A 17,952-nucleotide genomic window follows, 5' to 3' on the forward strand; every position below is an offset into this window, starting at 1 on the left:
GATGTTAAAACCACCTACTCAATGCTATCGATGAGGATTTTTGTTGTGACGAGCAAACAGTCAAGTGCAGCAAGATGGTAGCGAGTGTTGAGCGACTTAAATTGAACCTGCTGAAACCATGGAACTGGATGCATATTGATGGGTCTCCATCTACTGTATTTTATAAAAAGAGCTGTGTCTGTCCGTCTGTTTGTTTGTCGTGTTATATTAACTTTGCGAGTTTTCGTCTTTGTGAGTTTTTGTCGACCTTGTCTTACCGGTTTCCTTGAGGCCTACCCATCCTTCCCCTCGAGGTGTGCGATCGTTTTTATTTGTATTCTCTCCCTATTACCTTCAATTCTATTTTCCCTATTTTCCCAACATTCCCCATACCTCCCAACTAAACACTGTTTCTTGTGTTAAATTCAAAACAAACCCCCCCCCCCCCAAAAAATACCTTTCTCCCTACATACCCATGAATCTCGATTCTTCTTCTTCTTCTTCTTCTTCTTCTTCTTCTTCTTCTTCTTCTTCTTCTTCTTCTTCTTCTTCTTCTTCTTCTTCTTCTCATCCTTTTTCTTCTTCCTCCTTCAACCGGCGCACCATCTTTATTCAACTTGAGCTGACCTACTCTCGCAATTCCCTTCACAATTTCTTCTTACAACCATCCATTCCCGAATCTTACCTATTCTTCAAAAATCCATCAAAAAATGAATAATCATCCTTGTATCCTTTCTATTTCTACACTTCCTGTAACCACGTGTCTCTCTACTCTTCCTGATACTTTTCATCGATCTATCAGCTTCACTCTGCGTTTACCGTTTCAAATTCACCACACACACCTCCACGATTTTACTTCAACCTTCCCTTTTCCGAAAGTTACGCAATCTTTATTTAAAATAAATAAATTAACTTTTGACTATACACCTCCTGTGGAGAAATTGAAGAAGAAGAAGCCAAAGACTCACCTCGTGACGTCAGACTTGCTGGTGGAGCTTCAGCTGGAAAACTGTGTGGTGAAATTAAAGAAGAAGAAGCCAAAGCCGCACCTCGTGACGTCAGACTTGCTGGTGGAGCTACAGCTGGAAAAATTGCTTTGACGAAAGGCAAGGTCCCTCAGTTCTTGTCGTTGACTGGCGTTGTAGTCGACTGAGGCTTAAACGGTGAGAGTTGAGAGAGAGTACCTAGCTCTGTGTGTGTTTGCTGGTTAATTATTATTATACTTCGCTGTAGTCGATTGTTGTTGTACCTTTTTTGTTTGTGTTTGGAGAGATTGCTTCAATCAAGCAAATTAAAGCCTAATTCAAACCGGAGGCCTCTCTGTCTCTGTCTCTGTCTCTGTCTCTGTCTCTGTCTCTGTCTCTGTCTCTGTCTCATTCATTTCACCTCCCATAGCCACGTTCTTCTCCCGTAACCACGTGATCTGTTTCCCCCCCCTGCGTTTACAATTTAAATTCACCATTCCCCTCATGGTTTTTTTCGATAACCCTTCCATTACCTAAATTGATGAAAAGCCTCTCAAAGAATAATAATAATAACGATCTCTTATAATGCTTCATCTTCCTCTTTCACACGTGTGGTCCTCATTATTGTATCATAATGCACCACTCTTCTTCTATTTCAACAGACTGCTCTCAATTCGACCTTTCCTTCATACCTTGTCTAAAAAATCCAACTGTTACAGCGTTTCTTCTCTCCATTCTCTTAATTCACTGTTATTGCATCCATCAAGAAATGTGTTTAATCGCATTTCTGACCTAAAAAAAAAAAAAAAAATTTAACCCAATTTGCTATGAATGTTCACTTTCCATCAACGATTCTTTTTTTTCCAACTTCAGTGCCAACTCACCCCTCTCACCCCTCCCACTCAATGCAATCATCACACTCTTCTCCCTCCAAGTCTCCCTCTCACCTCTCTCAAAAACTCTCCACTCACCCTTCTCCCACCATTCACCCCCATCACTCACCCTTCTCAAAGTTACCCCCCCCCCTCACATCCACAAAGCTTCCTCCTTCGCATGCCCTCTCACCTCCATCTCATCATTCCAAATCCTCAACTGCCTTCTGCCGCCACTCTTGTCCCCCTCTCCCCCAGCACCACAGAGCCTTTTCTTCTACTCATCCACCCCCTCCTTGAGCTATTCTGCAATCCCCCACACTCTTTCGACAACTCTCCTTACCTCCGTGCCACCTCCCTTGTCCTACCCTCCCTCTCCCCTCCCCCTCCCCTCCCATCCCCTGCACAAAAGCCTCATCCCCTCCCTCTTCATTAACAGTGTGGACCTCAAATATCTGGGGCCTTCGCTCAAACCTTACAGATCTTTCCATACAGATTGGCCACTGACAAACCAGACATAATCTGCCAAACAGAAACTTTCCTCCCTCAAGACGTCTCTGACCCCCAAGTATCTCTCCCTGGTTACTCCCTCCTCCGGTTTGACAGACCTGAGTCTCGTCCTGGTGGAGGAGTTGCTCTCTTCATCAAAGACTATTCCTCACTCTCCATGCACTGCCCTCACTCCCCCAAACCCCCAGGAATACCTGTGGCTATGGCTTCCCCTCCACTCCCACCTCATGTTTATATGTATACTGTACCGTCCCCCAAGCAGTGATGACTCCATTTACACCTCACTATCCAAAAACATGGACCAACTTCTATCTTCTCATCCAAACTCTCTCTTCCTCATATGTGGTGACTTCAGTTGTCATCATTGCCAGTTGGCTAGGTGTGGGTACCTCTCTCACCTGTCATGGCACTTCAGCAAAAGCTTTCTGTGACTCATTGGGACTGACTCAATCGGTCAACTTCCCGACCCGGATCTCAACCAATGGTACTCTATATCTTCTGGATCTTATTTTGACATTTACCTCAAAATATCTGCTGCTCTTCCTCTGATCCAATCATTTCTTCTGACCACATGCTTGTCAAAGTAAACATCTCTCTGGCTATTATCAGAGAACCACATAAGCAATGTCGAGTCTGGCGTTTCACTCAAGCCGACTGGCAGGGTCTCCATGCAGCCATCAAACTTCAAGACTGGTCTCCCATCGGTATTTTCTCCAACATCAACTCATCCTGGGAATTCTTTCAAAGAAACTTGCTCTCCCTCATGCACAGATTTATCCCCTCTCGTCTTCAGTTTTCCTACCCTTCCTCCCGCCCATGGTTCACTGAAGCTTGTGGTGAGGCAGTTGTCTAGAAGCAACTTGCCTTTTCCTCATGGAAAGCAATCCCAATTGAGGGTAATCTCAGTTCCTTCCATAAAGCTCAGAACAATTGTGTATCTACCCTCAGGAGAGCCAGGAAACAACATCTTTCGAAGCTCAAGCCTGAACTCTCAAACCTCTCTCTCCCTTCTCCAAATCCTGGCGGCATCTAATCAAATCTATTTCTGGTGTATGTTCCCCCTCCGTCCCCTCCCTTACCTCAAGTGGCCGCACTTCTGATACCGCACGTGAAAAGGCTGAATGCCTAAACTCGGTGTTTGCATCGAAATCTTGTGTCCAAAACCCATCGCTTTCTCCACCCACCTTACGCAGTCACACCCAACTGTCCCTGGACTCTGTGTCCTTTTCTCCTGACAAGGTGGAGAGCTTGCTGTCAAACTTCGACTCATTCTGCAACCGGTCCAGACAGCATCAGCCCACATGTACTAAAAACCTGCTCCTCTGCTCTTGCTCACCCTCTCTCTGTTCTATTCACCCTCTAATTTGCTCAAGGTCATCTGCCATCTGCTTGGAAATCTCAAATATTGTTGTGGAAATGGCCGTTTGTGTGTTATTAAATATAGGATTAGCCCAGATTCCCCCTTAAATGCATGTTCAGTCAGGTTGTTCGGTAATTGGACGTTACATGTGTCGGGAGGTGTAGCAGGCTATCCAGTGTTCGTACAGTGGTGGTGGACCGGGAGGCGCCTTGCTTATTTTTCGTTCCCCTCTCCGAACTCACCCCACCCAGCGCTCTGAGAGTGTTGGTCGGCGAAACGTGTCGGCAGCTAATTGGTGGAGGGCAGCTGCAATCTCGAGCGATGGACCAATCACGGGTCCCGGCGGGTTCAGCTGGACCCTGTATGGGAGAGCGAGCGCCAGAAAGGCAAGGGTGAAACTGCCTGAGTGTCGAGTCGCGATCTGCTGTATAATGGACGGCTGTGTCAGTCTGCGATCGGCTGTAAAAAGAAACGGCTGTTTTGTCGAGTCTGCCTTCTGCTGGATGAGAAACGACTGTGAGAGTCACGATTGGCTGTATAAAGGACGGCTGTGTCTGTCTGTGATCTGATTCCTGAAAAGAGCAAGTCCCAGGTAGGCAGGAGGAACTGCATGAGGGGAGTCGGCGATTGACTTTTATGAGGAGGTCATCGACAGGTTCATCCGGAGTCCAGTGACGGAGCCTCTGACTATCCCTACTCACTGCACGGCTCGACGCGTCTTGTAATCCTGTCTATCCGCCTGCAGAGCCCAACACCCCAATTTGGCCTAATCTGGTGAGCAGGCCAGGCCTGGATTTGTATGCTGGACCTTGTGAAAAGCCAGCTGGAGCACACTGTGGATCTTTCGCTCTTGTGCCGTCGACCTTACGGGTCGACCTTACGGGGGCTGAACGCGCCAGGTCTGCGTGCGCAAGCGGTGCCGGGAGAAGGAGTACGAGCGCCATTTTGCCACGCTACATGCTCGAGCTGGGTGCTCAAATCCGACGACATCGGCTTGTCACAAGCCGCATTCCTGCCTTTGACACTTTCCCCTCGTCCATGAGGCATCACCAAGTACTCTGTGTCTTGTCTGCATGTTGTCTAAGGTTTATTTCGCTGGGGTTCCCTTCGAAACCCGTAATCCATAGCTCCCTAGTAAAGAGCGGGTTATAGATTAATTATAACGTTCGTGAATGTTTTGCTTGTGTTGTGTTCCCCGATGTGTCCCCGATAAATCTGGATGATTCATATGAAAGTTACCGCTTTGAGTTTATTCGTGCCACGCTGAGGAACAATTCGCCCGAGTTGTATTTAAAACCAAAATGGTTACGGACTGGCAGACTTCGCTCGGTCTCTGACAAACCCAGTCTGTAACCGGGGTCTATTTCCCCAACTGGCAAGGCACAGGTGTATTTTGGTATCGTGATCTGAGGCGCGTAACCCGAGACCTGTGCCAAACCAGCTGGCGTTATATTCCCGGAGACGGCGGTGCTGAGTGACGCCGAATCTTCAACATTTGGCTGTCAAGAGTAGGGTGCGAAGCCCCCCACCGCCGAATCCTTAACAATATTACTGCCCTACTTAAAAAGCTGCCAAAACAGATCCCTGTAACTACAGACCAATCGGCCTTCTCCCAATCATCAGCAAGGTTATGGAATCCATCATTGCTTCAGACATTCAATCCTGCCTCTTCTCCAATGGCTTGATTTCCGATCATCAATTTGGTTTCAGACCAGGTCACTTTACCCTGGATATGCTGCTTCTGCTCTCTCAACAATCGATGGAGGTCCTCAATGCCAGACATGAAATCGGAGCCATATCCCGAGACATATCACGTGCTTTTGACATGGTCTGGCACCCTGCCCTGCTCACCAAACTCTCTTCCTATGGTATTCAAGGCCATCTCCACTCATGGCTCACAGACTTCCTCTCCTGTCGCAGTTAAAATGTGGCCCTAAATGGAGTTCTTTCATTCCCTCTTCCTGTCCAGGTTGGAGTTCCTCAAGGCAGCATTCTGGACCCTGTTCTTTTTCTGGTTTTCATCAATGATCTCTCCGACTCTGGAAAATCCTCTCTATCTCTTTGCTGACGACTCCACTCTCTGCCGTACCATCTGTCATCCCTCAGACTGGCAAGCAGCAGCTTCTTCGCTCACTGCAGGTTCCAACACGTGGAACATGTCTTTCAATCCGGACAAATCTCACACTCTCACTATGTCTCTCCGAAAGGACCATTTGGAACCCCCCCCCCATCTACTTTCTCAACAATCCTCTGGAAGAAGTCCTTTATTTCAAGCTTCTGGATCTTACTATCTGCCAGGATCTTTCCTGGGAAAGCCACGTTTCCAACCTGGCCGCCAAAACCAGTCGCCGACTGGCAATCCTCCATCGTGCAAAGTCCTTCCTCGGCCCTCCTGAGCTCCTGACCACTTACAAAGCTTTTGTCCATAGCCTGATGGAGTACTGCTATCCCTTCTGGGCTGGTGCCCCTGCCTCCCACCTTTCTCTGCTTCACGCTGTGGAAACCAAGGCATTTCGGATCATGAGCATCTCCCGCGATGAGGCTGAGTCTTTGATCCTCTCACTCTCTCACCGCAGGCAGGTTGGTGGTCTTTCTGTCTTCTACCGTCTCCTCTCTGGTCTCACCTCTGGCTCTGTCTGCGCATTGTCCACACCATGTTTCCACAGGGCGCCCAAGTTCCGCAAACAACCCCCTTCTGGGAAAACTACCAAAATCACGAATGACTGCTCACCTTCACTCTTTCATTCCTCTTTTTTTTCCCGCCTTTGGAATAAACTCCCTCACTCTGTTCAATCCCATTCTTCCCTCCAGGCTTTCAAAACAGCTGTTCACCACCACGTCTTATCACCCCCCCCTTCTAAATCCTCGATCTTTTCATCCCCCATCCAAATCTTCGATACCCCCGTTAATCCACCTCAAGCCCACCTCCTTTAAATTCCCTGCTTTCCTTCCTGAAAGTTCCTGTAATATTCATCTTGTATTCCCCATGTCCCATCCGTCTCCCTTCCACAGATCTCCTAATGTCTCTGTTCCCCACTGTTTTGTCCTTCCCACTCCCGCTCCTCTTGTCTCATGCCCCCCCCCCACCCCCTTGCTGTGCGTTGTGTATTAGCTCTCATACGAGCCTCGACAAGGTATACAAACAAAAACAAAAAAAAATTGGGAACTGATTTCAATGAAACCAATGAATGTGGATTCAGGAAACTCCCAGGAAGGTTTGTGATAAAAAAGGAATGTTTGTGTGTGGGTACAACATGAGCACACGTGGCGAACCTGTAAATGCCAACGTGCGATGCTGGTTATGCCCGCACAGACGGCATGATCTCCCAGGAATCCTTTTTTGTTCTTGCCCCATAGATTAGCCATCGCAGCAAAGATTGGTATTCCTGTCGGCGAAATGACGGGTCTTGTATACAAGTAGTCATGAAATGAGCAGACACTCAGAGAAAATTTCACCGAGGAAATGCCTTGCAATATCTGTGTACGTTTCACATACTCGAGCAGGTCAACATCCATGACCGTGCATGCTCTTTCCAGAATATCAATGCTGCACAAGCAGTGTTTTAGGCAAGGGATACACAAGGTGGTTTGCCATTGATTTGGCTCGCAGTAGTTAGGGTGGGAGATTGGAATTCAGCCAAGGTATACTGGCACACTCGGGTCAGCTCTTGCGAAAATCACCATGGGATCTTTTGAAGTCCGTCATGAAATGGACGTGGATCCACGCGTCGCAACCAGTTTAACGTCACTCTCGCAAGATTATTTACGCAATATACCTGCGAAGAACCAAGATGCACATTTATGGCCATGGTGGGAATCAAATTCCTGCGAAGCTGCTAAAAACCAAGGCATCTGTCCATTGTTTATGAAGCAGTTTCAGGGTTGGGAAGGATGGGGTTCAAGTTCTGCCGTATTTGCACATGCAATAAATATATGGACTCTCCTCTCTTTCACTGGACACCAAAAACAGAACGAGTGTGTGTACTTGCAATGCCACCATATTTTGTATGGTGGCTGGAAAAATCTGCACCTCTTGCAACTTACCAGCTGCAGCAGCAGCATCAGAGACTTGAACTCCTGGGGGAGTGAATGAAGGAGTTTCGTTGATAATGATGCAGATCAGATAGTTTATGGTCCAAAATAAATGTGATAATGAGCATCTCCCGTGCATCATTATAGTATCCGAGGGAAGGACAAATGCCGGTACATGGTGAAGACACTAACACAGCACGAAGAGGATTGTGGCAGGCAGAAAAGCCTGTCTGTCGTTACTTATCCAATCGCAATCAAACTTGCCAAGGAGGCTAAAGGTCACAAGACAAACGTTGTAGCCACTTCCTCCCCCTCCCATTCCCCCCTTCCCCCTGGGTTTCCAAAGGAGGGATGACACAAATTCTCTTAAGTAAATGTCTATTGTGTAGTGCCACTCCCGGTGGTGGTGGGAGAGGGTATCACGAGTGACGCTTCAGAACCCTTAATTGTATCACGAGTAAGAGGCCTTTGCCTTATTTTCACACTCACTTAGCAAATGTTGCTTTTGACTTGACTGCAAAATATCATGAAGAATTCCTATGTTTTATTGCCTTTTTCAACATCAGCAAAACGCCATGTTAAAAAAAAAAATATATATATATATATATATATATATATATATATATATATATATATATATATATATATATATATATATATATATATATATATATATATAATCGGCTTGAGCGTTGTTGCACGCTCATGTCTCGTTTTTCCAAGGCTGCTTCGAATAACAAAATTAACCAGAAAGCGTCCCAAAATGCAAGACCCATCCACTTCCTCTTTGTAATCAAACTAAACTTGATGAAAACGAGTCAAAATAAAAAAAGTTAATTTTATTAATTCATGTTCTCCATAATATGTGAATATAATGGGGTGAATTAATGTGGATGTCACTGAAACTCCAAAATTGACATGTGGTGGAAATAGTGCCACCTCTGGTGCTAGCCGGTATTACAAATCATCTACCATGTGATCAATCTGGCTGATAGGATGGCCGAGAGGTACACACACTCATCTAAGCTGTCTTGTCTGGGTTTGATTCCTGACCCAGCCATAAACTGTGAATCTGGCACTTCTCAGGCAGGGTAATTCATCAATGTCTACACTATGGCTTGGATGGGCGTTAAACGGGCGTCCCGTCTGCCAGCATTCATTGGTGGATATTAAAGTTCACATGGTGTTCTTTGCGAAGAGCAGGCAGGGTATTGGCGCCACCATGGCCAAATTTTAAATGTCTGCCCTAACTCGTCGAACATCAGGCCTCGCCAGCCGGTTCGTGAAGACTTTGGCCAGGCTTCCCCCGGCTGACCCCACAAGAAAGGTGGGATAATAGTGGCCGTTAAAGGAGAAGAAGATATGTTGTGATCAATAAAAAATTTTTTTTTTAAATGACAATGAAGGTGGGATGAGAAGGTGTCTGGTGGTTCTCATAATAGAGCTTTGTTGAAACTTTGAGGCCTGGACTAAAAAATGTTATGGCCTGGACAGACAGACAGACGACACCCACTGAAGCGATTACAAAACCCTGTCCCCTGCTGTGTAGGGGACGGGCTAATAACAACAATAATGATAATAGCATAATAAGAATTGACAACAACAAGGAAAATAACATGACCCTCTCCCCCCTTGGTTGTTCTAGTAGGGAGCGGGTCACATTGCATGAGCTTCCAGCAAAATGCCAGAAGATTTCCACCAATTTGTTGGCATCGTTTTGATGTCAATGGTAGCTAAAACCAATGCTGGTATTGCATACAGCAGCATTTTTGGTGTGGAAACGGTAGTAGATTAAAGCGGGCATTGAGAATTCGTTCATGGTACCGGCATACAATGGTGTACGTTTTCAGCAATTTGATAAAGTGGCTGCTCTGATCACTCGAGCTCCGAATTTCTGAACATCATGACTATGCTCTTCGAGCCAACAATGTCGGAGCCTTCTGCCAAGTTTAACTGGAAATAATTTCTCATGAAAGATGTTTCTTGATTATTTTGTGCAATCGAAATGTCGCCAATTATATTGCACCTCGTACAAATCATGGTGTAATCATCATACATTGGCAAGTGAAGATGGTTAGACTTTATATCAATGAAATCTGGGAGAAATCTAGACTTAAATGGGGAAAATGACCCAGAAAGCCAGTCGGGTGGCTTTACTGGACCTCTCAAGGATGAGACGCACCGTAAGCATCGGCGCCATGTTTATAGTTTGGGAACTCCTTCACAGTTTGCAAACACTATACCCCGAGCACGGCAAGCTTGTAAAGCACAGAGTGTAGACCTCTAAAAAGCCTGGTTGAACTGGCTCGTGGGAGTCACTTGACTAAACAATGAAAACTTGGCACAAGCGGGTGGCGCCCGGCGTGGGAAAAAGACTTGAGAGGGTGGTTCCTCCATTGCTGGAAGGTCACAAAAGAATCTGGTTCAATCAAGAGCACAGGTTCGTGTGAAGAGAGGAGAGAGGGATTTATGTAAGGATGTCTCATTAAGGGTGATAATTCAGCACATCGGCGTGAACTTAGAAATAGTGATGTTTCCAATGAAACCAGACAACAATATAGTTATAATATAACAATATAGTTATAATATAACAATATAGTTGGGGAAGTCAAAAATGAAGGCAGCATGAACTGGAGGGCAGCAAACCAGCAGGAAAGGTTCGGGTCTGAAGTTTAGACCACCGAGTCATTATCTTGAGTACGAAGACCACTTGGGTGATCGAAACGTTGGGCCTGAGCCTTTCCTTGCTGGGCAGCTATATTAGTTGGTAGTCCAGATTTCCCTTTTCAATGGGTGAAGTAGCCATCCTTGATTGTGATGCATCGCAATTGAGAAGACTACATTCTCTCGGTCACATTCTTCATCGCTGCAGATATAAAATTGCAATGGCTATTTATTTCATCTTGAATTTTTGCAATTGCAAAAGGAGAGGGTATTGAATTTGGCTCCATTTGTTTGTCTGTTTGTTTGTCTGTTTGTCCGCACAGAACTTTCGTGTTTTTCTCTGCAACCCCTTGTCGGATTGAGATGAAATTTTCACCATTGGTGCAACTACTCATGTAGAATGTTTTAATGATAATTACGACGTCATAGTTCACGTGGTGTGGCAGCCATATTGGAAAAACGGGAAAACTTTGGACCTCTATGTCTGAAAACGCACCGAGGAAAAAAATTAAAACTTGGCACATAGCAAGTACTCATGGGGAATGAGTTTGATTTTTTTTAATGATGTCATAGGTGCCTTGTTGTGACGTCATAATTGCATATGGAGAACGCCACATCCGATCAGTATAAAAAAATTTTGAGGGTCATCTAGGGATAAAATAGAAAACAATTTTTTTTTGATGATGTCATTGGTCACGTGATTCGTCAGCCATATTGTTTGTTTTTTTTTTTAAACATTCAAAAATCTCTGAAATGGCTGAACCATTCATCACTGCCAGCATTTATAAAGTGGCAGTTCCAATTATGCCTCTTATTAATTACGTAACAGACCAGTACACAAAATTACACAAACACCACACAACTAAACACACAAAACAAGTCCTGGCGAGGGTCTGCAATCTCTGATTGCTCTTTTTCTTGTTTTTTTTTTTGTCCTTGAAAATGGAAGCAACTTGACAGGTACAGTTTTATGATGACACGAGAGCACGCTCTTTCGTCTTGCGTTAAATCGAACTAACTAGTTTTAATACACCTTCAGGAGAAGTTCTTGGATTCATTGCCAGCATGGAGACTTTGCACAAGACTTGGACGATGGCGATTTAAAGTCACCTTCACAGCAACGCGTTGCGATTGTTGAGTGTCGGTGACAAACGGAGCAATATAAACGAGCGAAAACCCTTTGGAGAGATTTCCCATTGAGAACATTTTGAGATGGAGATTAATTTGCAAGGAAGGCAACAGAGTTTGAGGACAAAATGTGATTATATTTTAGTTGACTGAATCATCAAAGTGGCAATTATAAACCTAGAATGAAGTCGATAGTGTACCATCACAAATCCCCACACTTCCCGCGTAAAGCAAAGTTGAAAGATGGTAAAAAGTTCCACCAGCAATGACCCAATATTAAATTTTGACTCAATTTTTTTTCTTCTGTTTCGACCCTTGTAATCCAAAGTCCCCAACCCCTGGGGCATGAACCAGGGGTAAAAACCCTCCCCCCCCAAAAAAAATCATTACATCTTTCATGTGTCCCCCAATGTTGCATATACATAGTTATATTTTTAAAACTTTGAAAGTATGCCCGGAATTGCATTTTCCGGTATTTGAACTTTTGACCCCATCCTTATGGCGGGGCCAAAGTGACACCGCTCTTGCACCTTTGTGTCATGTGGTGATGCCATAACTACCAAGTTTTGTGAATTTCCGCACAACAACTTGGGAGATTGACAGACAGACACAGACAGACAGACACACAGATGGGGCCAATTACAATATCTGCCTGTTTTTTTTTTTTTTTTCCAAAAAGCATGAGGATAATGAAAATAAGCTGCAGTTTGATAAATTGATGCAATACTACTTTAATGGCCTCAATTATCCCGTCAGCCAAGGATGGTTTTTGGCCCAAGGCTTTCACAAATTGGCTGGCCAGGCTTGACGTTCGACGGAAGGTGGCAGGAATTTGTCTTTTTTTTTTTCTCGGTGTCTTTGCAAAAGACACCGTGAGAGAGAGATTCAGCGTCCATAAACAAACAATGCTGATGAACAGATCATCTGGCTAAAATTCTATCCGAGGGATGGAATGGAAGATGCCTTGATGTATCACCTTGTATGTGAAACACCAGGGTGAGAGTTTGTAGTTGGGCTGAGATTCAAAACTAAGCAAGACAGCTCAAAGGTGAATGTGTCTACCCCATGACTATCCATGGTTATCATGATAGCCGAGCTCAGTGGTAATATACTGTATTGCAATTATGGAAAATGGAGGGGGTGGTCAAAACTTATACCATATTGGTGTACGTAATAACTAGATGACACATTCTGATTCGGATGTTCCTAATTTCAACACGGGTTTATAGTTTCTCGTTTGATGAATCTACTAAGTGTTACACTTTCATCTCCTCTGAGGACCTCACTCCGTGTAAGTGCACATAGAGGGCACACATCGGATGCATAGCTTGTTGTTTTCAAACTATGTACCTTGGAACTCAGTCCACAAACATGATTCGATTCCTCTTTTTGTAGAGTCAAACCCATGTTGTGCCCTCACAATCAGACTCCTATTTCTCTGCAGAGCACAACCAACATTTTCAACCACACACAATCAGACTCCTCTTTCCCTGTGCAGTATAACCCACATTTTCACTCACACACAATTGGATTCCTCTTTTTGTCCACCTAAACCATGTTTTAACCCAGTAATTGTGTGAATGCCACATATATATTCACTATTGGAAACAATTATGCAGACACAGAGGTTATACACAATGAGTAATTGATTGCAACAGAGATGTCCATGATGCCCCTTGAATAGACACCTTTTTTTTTACCTGTGATGCATCACAGTTCTTCAAGAGCTCCGCATGGTTGTTGTTGTTCTTGTTGGGGTCGATTTTTGAAATATGCACCCATTGGTCAGACCGCACCCACATTTGTCACTTGACTCCACCCACCATGGCACCCGGACAAAATAATATGGCCGCCATCTTGGTTTTCTGTTGGGCCGAAGAGGCCTTTAGGCCTCTGCTGATTATACAATGCCTGGGTTTGTTGCATCAGATTTCCATTGGCTTTGTTTGGGTCGAGTGTTACTACGATGAGGGACCCTGAAAAATGTAATCAATGTCGAAGAAAAATTCTTAGTAAGGTTGAGTCAAGTCCGTCAGCACACACAGTATGCGCCTCCCTAAAAAAAAAGCATTACGTAATTTTTAAACGACCCCATATTGGGGTCAAACGTCCATGACCGTGTGACAAATCGGCTCGTTCAGATATAACGGTGGCGGAGGGTGACATGGATGAGAGGCGTCGAGTTAAACTTTTAATAGTGAATTAAATGTCTGTTTCCCAATCACAATGTTTATCATTTAAGAGTGTTTTAAATATGTATTTCTCAATCGGCCGGTTACCGTATTTTGTCGCAGGTTGTGACCACAGTACGGTCACTCTTGTTATTTATTGAATAAAATGAGCATATACAACAAACATACACAGATTTCCAGTTGAATACGGAGCTGTTGGAGTAATGTTTGCATTTTTCTTTCGTACCCAACATGTCCAACTTCTCTTTCAATGCATATCTAAAGATGAACGCAATGGTCCTTAAGTTTTTCACAGATATTCCCTGATATCACAGGCACGGGATATGGCCTGAACGGCATTAGTGATGAGATCTCGTAACAACGACCGAGCTCATCCAAGGACTGTGGGCGCACGGCATGAACTCTATCCTTGATGAAACCTCAACAAAAGAAAATCACACGTAGTCACGTCCGGGGATATTTGGGGCCAAGCAACGGGTTAACCACCATGGGTGATCCATTTGTTTTGGAATTCTGAATCAAGGAATCCATGAACAGCTCATTCACGAAAAAAAAAATATTAAAAAACATAATGTGAACAATGTTGAGGACGAATCAAAAAAGTTCAAACATTACTCTAACTGTTCTCCATAAGTTTCACCTGGAAAGTTGTGTATGTTTGTTGTATTAAATAAATAAAAAATGGGTACCTATTTAAGGGACACGATGGAGACAATCCAAAAACAAAAGGAATATGTTGCCCTGCGAATTAGTGTTTGGTTTGTGGAACCATTGCTTTATAGTTTATATAGATTGAGCACAGCACCTTGTTGTCATTGACCCACCCAGTTAATGAATGTATGACTGTGGAACGATGTTATACATATCCTGTAACACTTACAGTACCACAATCCATCCAAGATGTTTCGTTGCCATTCAACTTTCCATGTTGCCCCATGAAGTCTCATTGATGTTCATATCAAGACTGCACATTGTAAAAGGCAAGGCATCTATGTGAGTGTTCTCTCATCATCTTTACATTCTCGATAGTTTTTCACCACACCGGCTGCTTACTTGAAGTCGTCATCGTGTTGGAAGATGAATTCTTGCCCAATGAGACGTGTTCCTGAAGGATTTTGTGGATTAACGGGGTGGGGGGGGGTAGAAAATATCATGGTTTTGCATGGGGGAAGATATGAGATGGTGTTTGAACAGCTGTTTGAAGACCTGGAGGAAAAAGTGAAATTTAAGAGTGCATTCGAGTTTGTTTCAGAGGTGGGAAAAAAGAGGAATGAAAGAGTGAAGGTGAGCAGGGATTCTTGATTTTGGCGGTTTCACCAGAAGGGGGTTGCTGGCAGACCTTGATCCCACTGTGGAAATATGGGGGGGGGGGACAGATTGCAAACAGAGCAGGGGGAGCGAGGCCAGTGAGGAGACAGTGGAAAACAGAAAGACCACCGACCTGCCTGTGGTGAGAGAGTGAGAGACCCAAAGACTCAGCCTCACTGCGGGAGATACCAATGATCCTAAATGCCTTGGTTTCCACAGCGTGAAGCTGATAAAGCTGTGAGGCAGGAGCACCAGCCCAAATGAGAGAGCAGAACTCCATCAGGCTGTGGATGAAAGCTTTGTATGTGGTCAGGAGCTCATTTGAGCCAAGGAAGGACTTTGCGCAATGGAGGATGCAAAATCAGCAAGTGGCTTTGGAGGCCAGCCTGGAAATGTAGCTTTCCCAGGAAAGAACATGGTAGATAGTGAGACCCAAAAGCTTGAATGAAAGGACTTCTTCAAGAGGATTGTTGAGAAAGTAGATCGGGAGATTTTCCAGATGGTCCTTTTGGAGAGAGATAGTGAGAGTGTGAGATTTATCAGGATTGAAAGACATATTCGGAATGTTTGACCAGCTTGTGATTTTATCCAGATCTGCAGAGCCACTAGGCTGCAGCTTGCCAATCTGAGGGATGACAGATGGTACGGCAGAGGATAGAGTCATCAGCAAAGAGAACCTTCTTACAGGTTTGATCATCGGATGTGATATGTTATTTGCATTTTAAAGGAGGTTTTCCTCTATTTCCAATGTTGTGTATATACAGACATATCATCATGATGTTAAAAGTTAAGGTAGTTGAGATTGTTCATTGTTCAGAAAAAGGAACAGCCAATCAACAATTTGTACTCAACCATACTCCATTGATTTTTTGAACCAACAGGAAAGCCTCGTGGTTTTCTTTCTTATTCTCCTATATGTATATATGTATATATGTATATATGTATATGTATATGTATATGTATATGTATATATATATATATATATATATACACACACACGACATGTTGCCAATCATAGGGCAAGCTTTGATGGGCCTAATGGTTTCCTCCTGCATTGAAGTGCATTGCAAGTAAATTCATAAATTCATATCAATATATCTTTTTATCATTATTTTATATGCAGCTTATGAATGCTGGTTGCATCATTTTTTGGAAGCACTGCTGTGCTGATATTGTGCCCCTGTTACCAGTAAGCTGGTACTTATTTTGCTGTCCACAGAAGGATGACAGGTTGAGTCAACCAACCTGGTGTTATTTCAACAGCACGACAGGGGCTCAAACTCAAGACCCTAACATCTTAAGCCAGCCACCTTTAACCGTTAAGCCAACACCAGGCTTGTTTATGTCAGTATTCGTAACTCAACAAAGACTTCTCTCAATGCCCTGAATTCACATGTAGGTGAGCTCCATCATCCTTACCTTTCACCATTGGCCAATGCCATTTACCCATTGGCAAAAACTGCAGAACTTTAATTGTAAAAAACGGAATGTATCTAATCCAATTCTCCATGACAAATTATGGTGCATGACATGTTGGCCGAAATTCAGTAGCTGTGTCTCATGTGACACAAAAATATGTTTTAATCAAATTAGGCAAAAGAGCAAAAGTTTGACAATGCACAAATATTTATACATATTGCTATGTACTGTGTATATTTTTATCTCCACCACCGAAGGTGGTCGGAGGTTATGTTTTCACCTGTCCGTCCGTTTGTATGTCTGTGAGCAGGAAAGCTCAAAAAGTTATGGACTTATTCGGATGAAAGTTGGTGGACAGGTTGGTGAGTGACAAGGACGAATCGATTCGATTTTGGTGAAGATCCAAAACCATATCTGGATACGAGAAAAAATTTTTAATTTTTAAAATGATTTTTCACCATTGAGAGAGGGGGCTAAAACGATGTGGCATGATATTTCAAAAATATATTGGGCCCGAGATGTTCTACTGGATCAGGCATTGCGTGGCAGAGGAATGTGCTCTGCTGATGTACAATACTCTGTGTCACAGAGCGTCGGTGCTGCTGAAGCAGTTTATTGGCAAGGGTTACACTGGGTGGTTTGTCAATGCCTTCCCAGCAGTAGTTGGGGCAGGAATATTGAACTTGGCCATGGTGCCGGCGATAGCTCACATACTCTTCATGAAGGACTCCGTGGGATCTTTAACATCCACCAAATAATGCCAGCAGACAGGATGCCCGAGAGATGGTACACACAGTGATGAATCACCCTGCCTGTGAAACAGGATGACAGTTTATAGCTGGGTCAGGATTCAAACCTAGGATAGACAGCTTATAGGAGAGTGTGCATTCCTCCAAGCCATCGTGTCCATATATATATATATATATATATATATATATATATATATATATATATATATATATATATATATATATTCCATAATCAGAACACCTGTTCACTCTCCCATTAAAACTCTATACAGAGACCTGAGTGTTCACAATAACCTCGCACGTTCTCACATGATTCGACAACACAAGATTATGGATTATTTATGGTCGTGATCAACACAACAGCAATTTCTCTTTCTACAGGCTTAGTTTTCAACAACAGAATAAAACGTTTGAAAAAGTGAGGCAATCTCAATGGTGACCTTTTATTGTGCAACTTCAATATTGGAGGACAATGCTGCAGGAGGAGTGGAATGAAAGGAAGGATTTAAACATCGTTTAATGTGTGTGTCCTGTCGACCAAGCATCTTTTGGACCCAATCAACAGGAATCCAAAGATACCTTTCTATCAGGACCTCAAAAATCTTACGAGGACAAGATTAAAGCACCGAAAGCCTATCGAGGAGAATAGCATTCCACCGAGTCTCAATGGCAAGGGGCTTTGAATAACTAACGGCCCACAACAAACGCCTCGTTTCAGACCCCACTGTCTTGCTTGAAGGCTTTAAACTGCCCCACTTAGAATGGTGCAAGCTC

General features: G+C 43.9%; 1 protein-coding gene across 3 annotated transcripts in view; it reads left to right on the plus strand.

Annotated features, from left to right (window-relative positions):
• The first annotated feature begins 646 nt into the window (after nt 1-646).
• LOC147033387 (uncharacterized) overlaps nt 647-17,952 on the plus strand; it is a 103,135-nt gene continuing 85,829 nt past the window's right edge. For 2 of the 3 annotated variants that reach the window (XR_015051180.1, XR_015051179.1), the window contains exon 1: nt 647-1,142. The gene's annotated coding sequence lies outside the window, so the exon portion shown is untranslated. The remainder of the gene's footprint in view (nt 1,143-17,952) is intronic. The other variant, XM_085854543.1, reaches the window with a different exon arrangement.

This window comes from Eptatretus burgeri, chromosome 2, assembly GCF_056783735.1.
Source record: "Eptatretus burgeri isolate ZD-2024b chromosome 2, Ebu_testis_v1, whole genome shotgun sequence".
Lineage (NCBI taxonomy): Eukaryota > Metazoa > Chordata > Myxini > Myxiniformes > Myxinidae > Eptatretus > Eptatretus burgeri.